Source organism: Spinacia oleracea, chromosome 1 (assembly GCF_020520425.1).
Source record: "Spinacia oleracea cultivar Varoflay chromosome 1, BTI_SOV_V1, whole genome shotgun sequence".
Taxonomy (NCBI): domain Eukaryota; kingdom Viridiplantae; phylum Streptophyta; class Magnoliopsida; order Caryophyllales; family Amaranthaceae; genus Spinacia; species Spinacia oleracea.
Genome location: NC_079487.1, coordinates 127,132,356 through 127,150,993, shown reverse-complemented (window position 1 = coordinate 127,150,993; position 18,638 = coordinate 127,132,356).

The following is an 18,638-nucleotide window of genomic DNA, read 5'->3' as shown; positions in this document are numbered from 1 at the left end:
AGCATTAAATTCAGTTCAGTTTAATTCAGTTTAATTCAATTTAATTTAATTTAATTTATTTTAATAATAATAATTATTATTATAATATATTATTATTATTTATATTATTATTATTATTATTATTAATTATATTATTATTTATATTATTGTATTACTTATTATTTATATTTATATTATTATATTATTATATTACTTATTATTTATACTTATATTATTATATTACTTATTATTATTATTATTATTTATAACTAAATATTTATTAATAATTAATATAATTTATTATTATTTTTATTAATTAGTATTATTTATTATTTACTATTTACTATTTACTATTTACTATTTACTATTTACTATTTTTATTATTATTATTATTTATTATTTATTTTATTATTTATTATTTACTATTTATTATTTATTATTTACTATTTACTATTTACTATTTACTATTTACTATTTACTATTTACTATTTACTATTTACTATTTACTATTTACTATTTACTATTTACTATTTATTATTTATTATTTATTATTTATTATTTATTTTATTATTTATTATTTACTATTTACTATTTATTATTTACTATTTACTATTTACTATTTACTATTTACTATTTACTATTTACTATTTATTATTTATTATTTATTATTTATTATTTATTTTATTATTTATTATTTATTATTTATTATTTATTATTTATTATTTATTATTTATTATTTATTATTTATTATTTATTATTTATTATTTATTATTTATTATTTATTATTTATTATTTATTATTTATTATTTATTATTTATTATTTATTATTTATTATTTATTATTTATTATTTATTATTTATTATTTATTATTTATTATATTCTGTTAAGTAAATTTCAGTTCAGTTCAGTTCAGTTCAGTTCAGGAGCATTCAGTTCAGTTCAGTTCAGTTCAGTTCAGGAGCATTCAGTTCAGTTCAGTTCAGTTCAGCTCTAAAGAACAGGACCTTATAAAACATCCATTATAATCCGAGTGTAATTTTACAGCCTTACATTTACCTCTCATGCAAGCGGATTCATAAGAGTCATTGTACAATAACGATATATTACAGGTTCAAATCCTTTTTCCCCCTTTTATAACTTATATTACTATTATGAGTCATACACAACAAAAAGAAATGCAGGAGGATTTATATGACTCATTGTATTATTATGAATAATTTTACACACAGTCCGTAGTCGGTGACAGATTTAAGTATTTATCCATGTAATAAGATAATGCATAATGATATAGATCGAATTTCTCAACAAAAGGTCTTGCGCGCACTAGGTGTACAAAAATTTATTGTACACCAAGATAACTTTTACCCAATTTTTTGTAACTTTAACCTAGTTTTGATAAACTTTTATATTAATAATAAAAAAGTTTAGATAAACATTTTAAAGGGTTAAATGATTAATTTTATACATTATTTGTCATTTTAAAGAAATAAGTTTTACTAAAATTAAAAAAATGTATCACTAAAAAATACATAACTTTTACATATATAAGCTTAACTTTTAAGCATTTTGAATTAACTTTTACTCCGGTGTACAATATTTATTGTACACCCATTGTAAATAAGAATTTGTGATTTCTCAATCTTGGGTACATTCCCAATTTGAACTGTCCCAGTATCTGGCTTTTAAGAAGTGTGAGTACGTTAAAATTAATGGTCAATCCCATTTGTTGGTAAAGTTATACTAACGCCGTTACTTTTTAATCTGCATACTTTACCTTAATGCATTATCCACGTATATCACCTTAATCAATGTTGGTAATCCATATGTACATAAAAACTTAGTTATAGAGAAGCTTGTTAAGTCTCCATACGTAGTTTCAAAATACAACCGTGTTACCGTGTATAACTTTTACTTATTGAATTTATACACACAGTGAGAAAGGGGGCACAATCTTGAGAGTTTGAATAATTCATACTTGCAGATCAATCAACAACCAGGCCAACATTTCAATGATAATTGATACCGATAAGGCGATCAATCTTCTTCTTATACTAGAAGCAATAGCAATAAGCTTGCACAAAATATCCTTGTACAAAATAGTGATTTATTTTCCATGTACTCTTTAACACCTTTGCCTTCCTTGAACACAATCCCCATATTTGAAATTTTGAATTAGGTTCATGTGGTTGAGTCCTCCTATGGCAATCCGTGGACTATGTGGTTGAGTCCTCCTATGGCAATCCATGTACACTCATGTTCTTTTCTCGTAACCAAATGTTCTTTTAATTATATACTAGTGTTTTTAAGGTGCATCATGCTCTATGTGCACCATGGTCCACCTTCTAAATTGCACCTTCTAAATTGCGTAGGAACAAACCTTTTTAAGCCAACTATGGCATCATAATCTTGGTTACCTTGTTTGAGCCATTTCAACCCTTAAATAGAAAGGACCACACCAGTAGAAAGCAAATTAGTTCCACAGTCCCAATTCCAACAGCAAACCAAACTAACAACTTCAAATATTCCGCATTTAACCTTTGTCTGATAATCTCTTTGCAGCTGAATCGTGTTTATGTCACAAGCTTTACAATAGAGCTCTGACTGATCTTCAGTGTGCTGCTCAGAGACATGATAGAAGCACTGATGTTCAGGAACTTTGAGATATAGCAGTTGAGCAGATGCACCTTCTAACAGTTTGAATGATCTTTAAGCTTGAAACCTGGTAATTAAGCAAGCACATTAGTCAGGTGCATACCCTGCACAAGTTGAGATTGCCATCTTGTATTCGCTTAAGCTTGGAGTGCTTTCCGTTCTCTGGTTGATCTCGATTTTCCATCCAAACAACAGTTCTGTCCACGGAATTTTCGTACCAAATATCAAAGCAAAATGCATTTTTACCAATTTGGTAAAATCATGCATAGAAAACTCTGTTTGGGGAGGTTAAGGTATCATTTGAATTCTCTACGGAAAGAGATCCTAAGAAGAAATTCTCCAGAATTAGTTTTCATGTTTTCCCAACCCCTCATTGAGAGTTGAGAATATGATCCGCATGAACCTAACAAAACATCTTACAATAATAGTCAGATCATTTTTCCTTTCTCATCACCGGCACCTTGTAAAATTTGTTAACAGAATAAAACAATACTCCGTAAATGAGAAAGGAGACAAATTTGATCATACATGCCAGAATAGGGTATGTATCTACTAATGCCAACAACGTGAGTAATACTTGTACACATGTAGCCTAGCTAAGGCCACGACATTAGCTATGATTCTATTCTAAAGATACGTGACACAATGAGCCCTTCTTGACTAGAAAGTTCTTATGAGTACGATCAGGGAAGTATTGGATTCTCATCAAAGTTGAAGCTCAATTCCTTACCAAATTTTGACTAATAAATGATTACATAAACATCTTATTAGAATATCTTCCTATTTTTTGCTACAACCTGGAATTTTCTTGGTGGAGCAGTCATTCTCATACTAATTACTCGTCACACAAGGTGTTTATTTAGTACACCAAAGAAATTAGTGCACGTAACTATAAATTCCCGTGATAATGTTTGCTAATTACTCAATAACTTTACAAATATCCTGTCTGGTTTGGACTAATTATATCTTCAAATACAGGGTTAGCTCAAGCAGAGAATTTTTCAGAAGTTGACCGATTCCTTTCTCAACTGAGGTAAAGGAAGCGCTAGCCTGATACACAGTGTAGTCATCAACCCTATCTACCAAACCAATTGCTTGTTGGTTCAGTGGTGATTGGGGCTGAACTTGGTAGGGAGAACCCGTGTTCGATCCACCGCAACAACAATTGGGAGGGGACTGGAACCTAACCACTAGAACTCCCCCGTATCCGGATTAGCCCCAAGGGTGAACCGGGTGCTATACCAAAAAAAAAAAATCAACCCTACCTACCGAAACAGTGATTGAGGTATTAACTAAGATCAATATGTTGTGATTTCTACTAATTACAGAAGTTGGATGACCGATGAACCTAACTGGCTTGGAAGCTACTCAAATTCTCCTCAAGATTCCCATTAGTAGAGTAGAGGTAAACTTGGCTCAAGAAGCTCACAAATAGGCTTGGATACGAAGTATTGACATTTTTTAAGGGTAATACTTCACTAAATAGCAAAAATTTTGCACAATACTAACAAAAACTTAGTAATAGAACCTAATGGCAGAAAGATATATAAATCGTTTATCAAGTTGGGTTTCTAAACTTGATTGAACCGTGGACTTGGCTTGAGGTCAAATGTATGTGTGTTATGACACTTACGAGCAAATCCGAGCAACCTTAAGCACAAGCTTGAAGTGGTTTGTTATCAAAGAATTAATTGTCTATATGCTCCTATAAAAGTTTAGGCCTGCATATCTCAACGATGCCTTTTCATAACAGAACATTTTCTTCTAACAGAAGCACTTGTCTCATTTAGAGAAAACACTATCTCTCGGGGCTTAATCACTTATTTGAAATTCATCATCAACTAACCAGCTATAAACTTTTCAGGCAACCGTGTATGACGATTAACTGAAGCAATTCGATACTTCAGTAATAAGAATTGATTTTTTTTTTTTTAAAACACTTTTAAGAGGTTGATCACACAAATTGTATTTTAACATCTGCCAGGAATTTCACCATCCTATTATTAAGTTACTATCAACAGTTCAACACCCATTCTATCTTTACATGAAAAGAAAAAGCAGATCATTTGTATGACAGAGAGACAATAAGATTTTATATACCACTTCGTGCTTGATCTATTTATATAATACGAAGTAAATGAGGCTTCGTCCTCAACACCGGATGGAGTAACCCACTAAACTTATAAGTTCGTCCGCCTCCCTCCTCTTTGTCAACGAGTGATGAGCTGATGACTACTGACTATTCACATGTGGACTCTTTCACTATATTACTGCAATTTATGACTTCAAATGGGAAACAGAGCAACTTCTACCAAGACACAAGTAATTGGAACTATCTTATTAGTTACCACTGATATATGTGCCCATAAAAAATAAAGTTAGCAACTAAAAAAGGCCAATCATGCTCCCAGTTCATGAAAAGGAAAGAGATCATGCAAATGTAAAAGATATATGGAGTCAAAAGTGTAACAGATTATGTTTTCAAAGCATATTTCTACACCTCAAAATTGGATCCGTGATTTCTAAGAAGAAAAATTCAGCCTAGTTTTAACTTGTAGAGTTGTAGACTTGTAGGCCATTTAACACTATCAATGTCCCTCGATCTTACTCCGTATGATGTAAAAAACAGAAACTTTAGTGAGGTTTTCTGAATCTATACTAGGTATACCATTAAAATGATATATAGTAACTTCAGTTGGTATATTAAGGGTTAAATGGTAAGTTCATGTAACAAATTGAGTCTGGCCCACGTTAAATAATACTCACTCCGTCCCGGAATACACGCACCGGTTTGACTTTTTGCACTATTCACATAATTCACTTTGACCCTATTTTATTTTTAGTATATAAAAACAAAAGTTATCATATAATATATTGTTGGCTTCATCTTAACATATACTTTAAAAATATTAATATTTTATAAGTTTTTACAATATGTAGTTAAAGATATTGGTGGTCAAAATTGTGCATTGGCAAGCGTGTCGACTCGAACCGGTGCGAGTATTCTGGTACAGAGGGAGTATTTATTTTTGACTTGTGAGAACCAAACTATGTTGTTTGGAACCAAATAAAAATGAAACCATGTTACTAAACTATACTGTTTGGTATTACATGAGAAAATACAACTACTTTTCTTATACTAAATTATGTGGTTTAGTACGAAACAAAAATGCAGAATATTACTATACCATTTCAATGGTTTACCCAGTGTAGATTAAGACTTCCTCAACTTTAGTAACAGACAAAAGGCTAATTTTCTTTGTCTAACACTACGTGCATCAATAGAAATCATACACATAAGAGAGGAGGAGAAGAAAAAGAGGTCAGTTATAAGATTAAGAAAAGGAGAGAAAACAAAGTCATATTAATTGCTATACTGAATATTCACATGTCTAGCCCACAAAAATAAAGGGCCATTTTAGTAATTTCACATCCAGATTGCTGGCGGATTTTCTCCTAAAAAATATACTCCGTACTGCGTATGTACAAACGTTTTAAGGGATGGCAAAATTAAATAGATATCCATTTATCTGATCTACCCGCAATTATTAAATGGATCGATACCCGAACTAAATAGATGAGATGCGGGTGATGGATGAAGCGGGTGACGGTCGGGTCGGGTCGGACATGGATGACGCTTGCTCCATCAGTTTATCATCCATTCATCCGTGTAATATATTTTTCACCCAAATTTTAATAAAAATATTATAAATTCATTAAAATAATTTTATTCTTGTGGCAAATTATTTTTTTAAAAGCATTTGTTGTTATTATTTAATACAAAAATAATTTTTTATTGATGAAAATGACTACATGTTAGAGTAAATGTAATTTTATAAAAAATAAAATCTTCATCCGTTATTCACCCTATCCACCCGTTTCATCCGCGGATGATAGATGGGTGGATGCGGGTGATGGGTTAATCGAGTGATGGATGGATGCGGGTGGAGCGGATTGATAAATGAATGAATGCGGGTGAAGATTCATCTGATCCGAATCCGATTCATTGTCATCTAGAGTATTTAAGAATAATTATCTCAAAGAGACCACAAACGTTGTAAATGCAAAAGCAAAATTCAGATTATTTTTTTTAATTTAAAACTTTGCAATTATTTTCTGAAGTATTAATTGGTATACTGAATATTCACATGTCTAGCACACAAAAACAAATGCTACGGAGTACTATTTATGAGCTAGATTTCCCTCTTGGAAGCTTTTTACTTGTGCCTTTGCTTTTCTAACACACACTCATACGAGTCGACACCAATTTCAAAGATGATCCGTGAACCCTTTTTGTCTCTCTTTTGTTTTTATTTCTTTTCTTGTTTCTTTCTTACTGTATGAACTGGTGTATTAACTTGACGTTAGCTAGTGTCACAAAAAACCGGTGGATATTCTTATAACTTGATTGAATTTTACTACTCCGTACTAATGTTTTTCCTAGGTAATTTCACCGGTTATAAAAATGACAGCCACATATATTATAATGACGAATACCGGGAAAAATAAATTAGGATGTCACAAAATGATATAAGAATTTTTTTATCACATAAAATAAAATAAAAACTACATTCGTAATAAGAAGAATATTCACAATGATCTCAAAAAACAAAATTATACGAGTGTTAGTTTAAAATGAAACAAAGTTAAAGACGCTTTATAGTGTAATTGTGAATGTGTTAGCCATTATTTTGTTCCCTGTAGTTTTAAATTAATGAATATGAATGTATCACATTTGAACAGCTAATAAATCAGGAAAACCCATACCCCATATTATCAACTAATAATTTGTAACCAACTATATATAATTCTTTAATTTTTGTCCCTTGTTAGGAATTGGGAGTATTTAAAAGCTTAACGTACAAGAGACATTATTGTATGATCATGCAATTGTTCTAACGTACAATATAAATCAAGAACTCACGTACTCTCTTAAAGATAAATTTTTGTTCTATTTGAAAGGTTCCACAACATTTATAGAAAATGCCAATTTATAGACGAAAATCACTTTGTTTTATCTTCTCTAATTAACCCAAAAACAACCTACCAACAGCAAGAAGATCGAGCAGTTTGTTTATGTTTTGTCACATATCAAATACATACAAGCCTCCGCGAGTAGAGATGACAATGGATTGTTTTAGAGGATCTGGATCTCCAAATTTTGGACCCTGCGGATCTGGATCCGAATCCGTTTCAGCAGATAGGATCTGGATCCCATTTTTAAGATCCAGATCGGGCCAAATCCTGCCCATGGATCCATCTTAATATAAAAAAATTAGTAAATTGAATTAAAAAATATGTATAAAATAATACTCTGTATGAATTTAATTTTTTTTCATAATTTTGATGTTTATGTTCTTTATTCCGTTAGAATATATTTTGCATCATAGGGTGAATGCATAATTTTATTTTATTTTTTGTAAAAAGTAGTATAAAAATAATATTTTTTGTAGGAAAAAAAATTACATGTGGATCCAGATCCTACCCGCGGATCCATTGGATCCGGCGGATATGGATCTGGATCCAAAAATTTTGAACCCGCATATCCGATCTAAATCCTACCCATTGTCATCCCTATCCGCGAGTAAAGGCTACACATACCCAAGTAACCCAACGTCTATGTTTGCATCCCACATCTCTCATTGGTTGGGTGTGTAGGTCTCATAACTCCCATCCGCCATTTTCCCTTTTGTTTTTGGCCCATTTAATGTGGTGTGCATCATTTTAGGTGTTGTAAATGAGAGGGTCCATATACCCCATGGAATATGTATCAACTTCCGCCTATGCGTGATTTTTTTTTTTTGCTATAACTATATTCTTTAATTTCACTATTCCATTTTTTTGGGGAACCAAACAAGGGCCTTGGGATGGCAACTGATGATCACAAGATGGTCAAGACATCTCTAGTAAACAACTTTATGTCAATGTCTGTGTTTGGAGAAGGTAAGAAAGGGGATGAGAATACCACATGCATGAAAACTATCAGACAATGGATTGCAACTGACCTCAAAATCCAAAATAGGAAGCATGCAATTCAACATAGAGAATTGAATTGGATTTACTTGGAATTTTGGTAACCCATTTCACATTTTTTGAATTGGATTTTAACTAACTAGCAATTCAATGGCAAGGTACAACGGTAAGTCGGTAAACTATCCAAAATGTGGTCCACTAAATTGGGGCATCAACAACTACGATATGGACTATGGAGCACATAATATCAATAATTCGTTATGAGTACAGAAGTGGATAATAATTGTTTGGATATTATTAGATAGGGCTATTAAGTCGCATCAAACATTTGTATATATATTTGAGGTTTTAGTACATCGTAAACACTCGTAAAGAACAGTGTGATGGAAAACTCAAGGAGGACAAGGTAAAAAAACCAACTGATAAAACCAAAATAAGTGTCAAACTATCTAACAAGAAATCTGATCTTTTTGCATTAGTGTTTGTTTTGTGAAATTAGACTACGGAGTAAAATGAAAATAAAAAGTCAACTCTTGTGTATTTCAATCTTTTATGTTTGTTTGGTGGGCGTGAGAATATTTGTGGTTTATATTTGGATAGACAACCTCCACCACAATCATCTTATTACCACCTAATCTAGTCATAAAGCGAAGGAGTAGAGCTATCAAATAGAGCACGAGAATGGGAGGTCACTATACATGAAAGATCAATCCGTCATGTTACTCCAACGAAAATCCTTTACCATAATATAAACGACAAAGTGTAAATAAGCAATCACAATTTCTCATTATCTGAGAGTGATGGATAGCTCAGTTGGTTATAGCTTCCATCTCGATTCCAGGTGATCCTGTGATCTCATTCTCAACAAAAAAAACAATTTCTCATTCCCGTTACAAATTTTTATTCCCTAACTTTCATTTTCATTTATCAAATATGTTTGCACCTCTTTTGCAATCTGCCCTCTTCCCGTTTCCCTCCCCCTCGCACACACTAACACTAACACACACCCAGAATAAAGAGAGTGATCATTCTGCTCCTCGTACTAGAACATCTATATATTATACTAAAAGAGAGGAAATCAATGTGGTGATGACAAGTCACTCATTGATTGGCCTCTCTTTTAAATATAAAAAAACAAAAAAATTATTTGTTAACTTTCACCTTAAAAAGTATTTGATTCTATTTTCCTAAAAAAAAATGTCATTCAATACATGGAGAATATTTTGTAAAATCTTTTCTATATTTTGTTAACAAATATAACCAAAATGATTATCTTTTTATAAAAAAATTAGTCCATTATACGAAGTACATAGTAGGATAAAAGTTTGTAGTAATCTACAAATTTGTGGTTACATAATATATTATAATACAAATAAATTAGAAAATCAATACAATATGAATAAGAGTGTATAAAAAAAAGTTACTGTAGTACTCTATAATATTTTAACAACTAAATTGGCTAATAATAGACGCCAATGATTGTACTATTTTATATTTTAGATGTATTATATTTAGCAACTAAATTCTATAATTAACACCGTCATTGATATGATAGTAATATTTTACTACTTTAAAAAAGTTTGTAACTTCCGTAAACATGAGCAAAACTTGCGTAATCTAATCTATCTACTACGTAATTCCTCAATTTTTTAGATGCAACTCTTTAGTTTTTACATTAGCTTTTATATTCACACGTCGCTCTACTCTTTTCTATTTTTTTTATGATTATTAATATTGTATGATGAACATAGTTATGTATTCCGTAATATTTTGTTAACTTTGTCTAAATATTTACATAATACTACCATTTTATCTATTAATCTATATGCTATACTTTCCCTCAAAAAAAAAATCTATATACTATACTTAAAGAGAGAAAATCAATGTGGAGTTGACAAATGCATCTCTTTAATTTGTCTCTCTTATAGATATACAAAAATACTAAAAAAAAAGTATTTGATTCTATAATTATTTTCTTAACTTGCACCTCATAAAAATATTTGATACTATTTTTTCTCAAAAAAAAAATGATTCTACACATGGAAATTATTTTGTAAATTATATTTTCTATAATTTGGTAACAAATATGATCAATATAAGATTATCTTTTTATAAAAAATTAACCCATTTTACGGAATACATAGTAGGATTCTTATAAAAATTTAAAAGTAGTTTACTGATATTGGATAATTAGAATACAAATAAATTTGAAAATCAATCAAGTATATGTAATTAAGAGTGTATAATTTTTTTTACTATAGTAATCTATAATATTTTAACAACTAAATTCGATAATTATAACCGCCATTGGTTCTAAGATTTTATACGTAGTATATGTCGCAACTACATTTGATATTATCACTGCCATTGATAGTAATATTTTACTATTTTTAAAAAACAAAATATGTAACTTCCTTAAACATATATTGCGTAATCTAATGTATCTACTACTATACTACTCTACTACTTAATTCCTCAATTTTTAGATGCAACTCTTTGATTTTTGTACTATCTATTATATTAACACATCGCTCTACTTTTTCTGTTTTTTTGGTGATTATTAATACTATATGATGAACATAGTCATGTACGGAGTACCCCGTAACATTTTTTTGGATTAGTATAAATACTTGCACAATGTTGTAATTTTTTAAAAATAATTTTTACTTATTTGATAGTTTAAGATATTAACAGTTGTTACTTATTAACAACCGTGAAAATAAAATTGGTTAATCCAAAAACATGGAAGAATTAGTAAACAAGAAAATCAATGTGCAACTAACACATGATCCTCTCTACTTAAAAAATCTCCACCAAATATTTTAGGCTAAACAATTGAATTATATTTTGGACAATTTTTAACACCATCTGTATACGTAGTACAATAATAAAATAGAGGCAAATCGACGTGGAGCTGACAAAATAATGTTCTCTGATGTGCCTCTCTTATAATATAAATAACTATCCTATGATAAAATAATTAATATACTTCGTACTTATTTTACCTATAACGTACCTTCTAATTACTTATGGTAATAATCGATTATACTACGAAATACTTATTTACTCATGACCCATAAATTTGTGGATATGTTTAAGTATTAGATGATTACTCATATGCTTAAGAATGAGTCATAATAATCGATTATACTACTAAGCACTTATTTACTACCTACAAATGTTTATACTCTGTAGTATAGTCTGTGGAGATGACAAACTATATATGTATCTATATCTATATATTCCGTACTATACCAAAAGTAAGTCAAATCGACGTGGAGATGACAAATGTCGCTATATGATTTGTCTCTCTATCTTATAACATAAATAATGACGTACTAATTGTAAACTACTAGATTCAATATCAATTTTTGTTTAGAAATTATGTTATACTGGATGCGGATATGTATAACGTAAGTTTACCTTCGTTCATTTATTATTTATAATCTAATGAATCTTTGCATGCTTTTTCTGATAATTGATATAGAAAATCTTATAATAGTTGAATATGTACTATCAATTATATTATTATAATACTATCATCGTTCTAAGAATTAGTGTCATATAATGAATACGGATATGAATAATAAACTTTAACTCTTGATTTTTATATTTTACAATGTTGTCTCAAACATTTTATATGTCAGATTTTAATTAACAAAATGAGACCCGTAGCCATATGATTTTTATGACGGGCCCTAGCCTGTACTTAATCTTAAATATCAAAACCAAATTTTGCTACATTCTCATTATCGTAATATTTTTTCCATATATTAAAGTTAATTGAAAGAAAAAGTGGATTATTTATCGAATATAGTGATGTCATATTGTCAATGGGGCAAGTTTTTTGGGAGACCCCATTCATCCGCCCCCAAGTGGATTATTTGTCGAAAATAGTGACGGGGACACGGATAAATTTTAGATTGGACATGCACGCTAGAGCTGGCAAAAGCTGACCCAACCCACCAACCCGACCCGAACCCAACCCGTTAATAAAGGGTTGGGTCAAAAATTTTCAACCCGTTTAGTTAAACAGGTTGACCCAACCCAACCCGTTTATTAAATGGGTTGGGTCAGGTTGAAAATTGCAACCCGAAAGCAACCTGCCTAACCCGTTTAATTATTGGGTCATAGGTCAACCCGTTCAACCTAACCCATTAACCCGTTTAAAAGTTAAAAAACAAATTAATGAAAATCTGAAATCAGTATTGGGCTTTATTTGTTTGGGCTTAAGGTCCTTTTTCTTTAATCATTTATATATGAAAGATTGAAAACCCTAGCATTCATTATTCACCCTCATTCTCTGATTTCTCTCGGTCTATCTCCTCTCTCACATTAGAACTGAAACCCTAGTCTGAGACTCTCACGCCGCGCAGCCGCTCCGCTTGTCGCCTCGCCGGTCTACTACTCTCCTCTCACAGTCTCACCGGTTCACCGTGTTACTCGGTGGTCTCCTCTCACAGCGCCGCTCACTCACTCTAATTCAAGTATGTTTTTTTGAAATTTTAAGTTGAAATTTAGAGTAATATTTTGAAACTTCAATTCGAAATCTGGAGTAATTTTTTGGGTTATTGAGTTTGTGATATGATTCCTGACTTCCTGGTTTAATTTTGAAATTAATGATGGTGTATTTGTGCTAATCAAATCCTAACAGTTTCTTTTTATTTGGCTCATATCTATTGAAATTAATGATGGTGCATTTGTGCCTTTCTAGAATATGCTCATGTATTTTAATTATTTGTACACTTTTTCCTTTTAATTTGTAAGTTTTTTGTTTATTTGTTAACGAGATCCAATGACTAGTAATGTGTTTGGGTTGTTCGAAGGTTCATTTCAGGATTTCAGTCATTTGTACAGATAGTTCTATAGTTCTATGTTCTAAATTATTTGTTAATTTGCAAAGAAAAAGCTAGAGAACCTAATCTAAATGAGTGAAAGTAATTGCCAATATGAATTACTGATCTGATGCAATTTTGAATTAAACTACATTTAATAAGAGTTTCTTTTATTGGTTTATTTTACAGTAATGGAAGGCTTTCAAAAGTAAGAATGCTCGTGAATGTGGATGATACGACACCCTCACCCATAGCTGATTCACCAAGAACTCAAAATTCCAACAAAGTTTGATGTTTAAATAGGGATAGCCCCTATTAAAACGAGCTTTGAACAACTATTAACGCATTGTAACATATTTAAATTTTACCTTTATGTCAGAATTTGGTTATGTATTCTTAAACTTTAATTTCAGATTTGGTGGTGTATTAAGCTTTATGACTTGTGATAGCGCATTGATTAATGGAAAAAATTGTAAGTTTGAGACTTTTTAATTAGCAGATTGGAAAGAACAGGTTATTAGCAGGTTGTCTACAAAAAAAATTTAAGTAAATGGGTCAGCAGGTTGAAATCAGGTTGACTCGTTTAATTTCAGGTTGGGTTGGGTCGAAAATTGCAACCCGTTTAACTAAACAGGTTGGGTTCGGGTTGGGGAAATCTCAACCCGTTTATAAACAGGTTGACCTGATTTCGACCCAACCCGACCCATTGCCAGCTCTAATGCACGCTTTGCTAATCCTTCATCTAATTGATTATTAATATATATAAAAAAGTTACTACTAACTTACATATTATAATGTTTTATTTATTACTCAATTACTCTAATCAGATAAACGGATTGTCAAAAACTCTAAAATAAGTTTTAAAATTCAAAACTATTTTACCAAAAAAAAACTGAGTCTATGGGTGGGTAATTTTAGGATGCATGGGTACTGGATACACCGGAGGGGGAGTCGTGAAGCAGGGAGACATTTTACTTTGTACCTCTCGAGTGGTGGGTATCGTTCCTATCGTGGATTGAGGGGATAGAGATGAGAATTGTAGGCGGGTATGAGTGTGCAGGCCTCGCCTCGCCTCAAAGTCATCTCTAACTAAATACATTAAATGGTGTAATTAGGTGTTAAGTGGTCGGGTAATTAAGTTAATGGGGCGACTTTGCAAGTATTAACTTGGTATTACTGTCGAAGTGAATGGTGGATGAGATCATTAAGTTTATTCTTGACACAACAGGTGAATGCGAAAGAAAATAAAATTTTTTATGTACCCTTATTTGTTTTAACTATTTTATAAATATGACACCGAATGGGAAATTTCAAATTTATCCATCATTAATTATAATTTGGAGGATAGCTATAAGCTCTATTTTGATGATAATTGTCTACCATATTTCATACAAATTTATGTTTAGATTATAAATCGTGCATCGCATGGGTGTTATACTAGTTTTAACTATAATCAATGAGCTAAAATGTAATGAACCACCTTTGAATTTTATCTTCATAATAAACCAACCCTTGAGAGCAAAACGGCCAAAAATCTAAAAACAAAAGCCCCTCATAGTCACATTTTAGACCTCACAAGTCACAATATGTGATAACCTAGAGTTGTGGATTTAGGGAATCCACAGTTTCTCATTACTCATCATCATCATCTTCAACCACCCACAAGTCACAACACACCACAATAGGAAAGAAGATATAGAAGGAAACATAAACCTCATAAAATCCAAATGATTCCTTTGTCCCCAATGAAATAATGGCTTATTTGTCCAATGCATGCCTTTCAAGACATTTCATAATAAGGACATGATAACTTAAAAGCTTTCCTACATCAACCAATTCCCTAACAACAAGGAAACACATTTTAGCAATTGCTCCATTTATTATATAATTGCAACCATTGAGATTTAAAGTTATTCACATATTCTTATATCTTTTGTAATCATGTGCAAGGAAAAATATATTCACGTTTTTATCTCGAAATATATTTTAAAAATACTAGTTTTTTTTGTATTGTTAATATATATTTAGAGTATTAATGAGCAACCTTGTATATCGATAAGCGTGAAATTTTAATGAATGCAATTATTAAAAAATTAAAAAAAATTAAAAAAAAAGAAAAAAGAAGTGGAGTATACATTTCACTTCCGTGTCCAGTTTTCGCAAATAATAATTCAGGCCGAGGAACAGAATTAATAAAAAGGTAACGCACTCTCCCAATCATTCCGTTAATTTATATCCCATTAAACATCACGAGAGGGTCCCTAAATTCACAAGCATGTGATATCCCACAAAAAGACGGCTCCTTAAGTCACATCCACATCTACTATAAACCATTTAATTCCTTTCTCAATTTATTCACTACATTATTCACTCATGATGGTCATTCATCATACAATTTTATTTCACGGTTTCATACTTTCATCCATAAAGGTCTTACAACATTGCTCCACTTGGAAATACTAGTAAATATAAATATGGTTCCTTGGTACCTAATTTTACGTTAAGATAAGGACCAAATGAATTTGGTTGGCAAAGTTTTGGAGATGATACCCAAGACTTTTGATTAAGACTCGTCCTACATCATTATATTTTACAGCTAGACTAAAAGGAAAAACAAATAATATGCATGGTTGTTAGACGGAAATTAACTAGATGTTCCTTTTTCTAATGTCTATATGGGGCAAAAAGCTCAATGAGAAACATATAATAACAAAGAGGTAAAGATAGTTAGCTGATGAAATGATGTGCTACCTATAAAACACTAGTTTTGACCATCCAACCTTACAATGTTGTGTGCACCAATATTGTTCCTATATACTTCGTATTCCTTTGTAAATTTTCATTATGTAATGTTCTCCTTAGATATGTGCTTAAATTACCACCTTGCATGATTGCATCTAACTTAGCAAGACCTCCCGTGAATCTTAATAATCAAATCTCCAATTTTAACACCTCCTCTAAACCCTTAAATAAACTTTACACCTCATCTTAACCCCAAACAAAACTTTTTCATTGTAGTTTTCTATCAACTGGGAGTCATAAAAGGCATTGACAAAACTCACTCCCTATAGTTCACCAATTAAGCTAATTGACATCTACATCCCTCTAGCATGTTCACTGGGGTTGTTCAAAGGCTCTTGTAGAAGAGAGAGAATGAAAGACCAACTCTGGCCAACAATTTTGCTTTTAAGTAGCTCTTGGATGACCTCTATAAAATGGCACTACACAAAGGCTCATGGAAATGTGTCCATGAGAGATCATGACTCTCCGTTATGTTTTGGTTGGGTAGATCTCCATCAAAAGACACTTATCATCATCGAGGTTTTCTGGATAGGTATCTTAAGGGTATCTTGTAAAGAAAGAGGGGAGACCCTTTTGGAGTGTCATGTACCATTAAACACGCTCTTAGCCTCTTACTTCATTTGCAATAACATGAGAGTAAAATTTATCTTTCAAATACAGGGGAAGAGGGGAGATATTCTTTCCTATCAAAGAGCAACAAGTTGCTTAAAACCTCAGAACTTCTTGTGTATACCACAAACAGGGTCAATAAATTAACACTCGCACCCTTGACTTCTGGACACACACTGCTGCTTTTATTATCATAATGACATCGATCACAGACTACATAACCAAACATAAAATCTCCAAAAATACACTTAATAGAAATTAGGCAAAATTACTTATCATAAATAAATTAGTCTATCTGAAGTTTCTTCCTACACACTTATAAACTCCTGATTCAGTCAAAGTCTCAGTATGACAGTATATGTCGTGTGGTTGACGAATAAAAGAGCAGGATGTGCACCCAAGAGGAGAGATGTGTACTACATGAATGCTCATACTCTGTATGCACTCTTAAGTCTTAAGCACGCCATTCTTGTTGCTGAGATTATTCACAAGTGTGCATATAGTTACTCACACTCACAAAGAAGACCTTATTGTCTAGAGAAGAAAATATAGGAGAAGAAAATATAGGAAAGAAAACAAGCTTTGCCTAGGCAAATTATCTATCACCTAAAAGTAGCCTTTACTACTATATCAGGAGGTATGAAAGATTATAAGATTCTAAATTTTTTGTTTACTAGTCAAATTTCTGGAGTAAATTTTTTGATATATTTGGTTATCTGGTTTTGTGCGCGCAAGTTGTCGCGTCTTTGACAAAATACTTTTTCTTGTTTGATACTAAACCTTAACATGCCTACTACTTAGAAGCTTAGAACTAATGAATTCTTAAAAATATGTTTGAATAACATATTAAAATCATACACCTAAAGACTGCACCTGACAAAATATGCTGTGCTTCGACCCTTAAACCTTTATTTAAAATAATTGTATAGACTGTCAATCTTATTCATGTCTTCTCTATGGTAATAATAAATGATAGCATCAATACCACATGTCATTCACAGTGGCATTTTACACTTATGGAGTGCCTTCACAGATACTAATTGACTGAGTTAAATCCCACATTTTACGCATATGAGGACGGAAGAGGTGATCTTTGGGACTAGTATTGATCTACATTTGTCTGGAAGCTCTTCGACCGTGAAAGCAATATAAAACTATAATAAGATGTTAATACACAGTTGATCTACTGACTATTGGTATTTGAACTTGAACTCACCTTATGTTACCTAGTCCTGGCATATGTTTGATATATCTCCACTCCTATGTTACCCAAACTTACATATTGCCACTAGTACCCATGTGTGATCCTCAACCCCCTGAAATGAATACGGATGTATCGGACACTTAACACTTAACTTTAGTTGCATAAAAAACTTAGAAAACTTCATAAGAAAAGCCGAGTGTTACACACAAACACACAATACCTTAGACCAAGTAACATACCTCAAATCTATTAATCCCTCCATCCCTAAAAGATTGCCTCAATTTCCTTTCTGGGCCGTCCCTAAAAGATTGCACTATTTCCTTTTTAGTTCACATGCTCCTCATGGTTTCTCTCTACTTTACGTATACCACACATGCTAAACAATAAATCTACCCACCCACTCAATACCACTCTTAATAATATGGAAATAGAGAATGGGACAATCGTCAAGGGACAGGGGGAATATCGCTTAAGGTGGCTTGATGTTTGTTCTAAAGGTTTAGTAGCCTGTTTTGGTGGTTGATTTAAAGGAGGTTGCTATACTGCACTGAATCATTTCTGGTACTTTCCAGAATCACTGATTT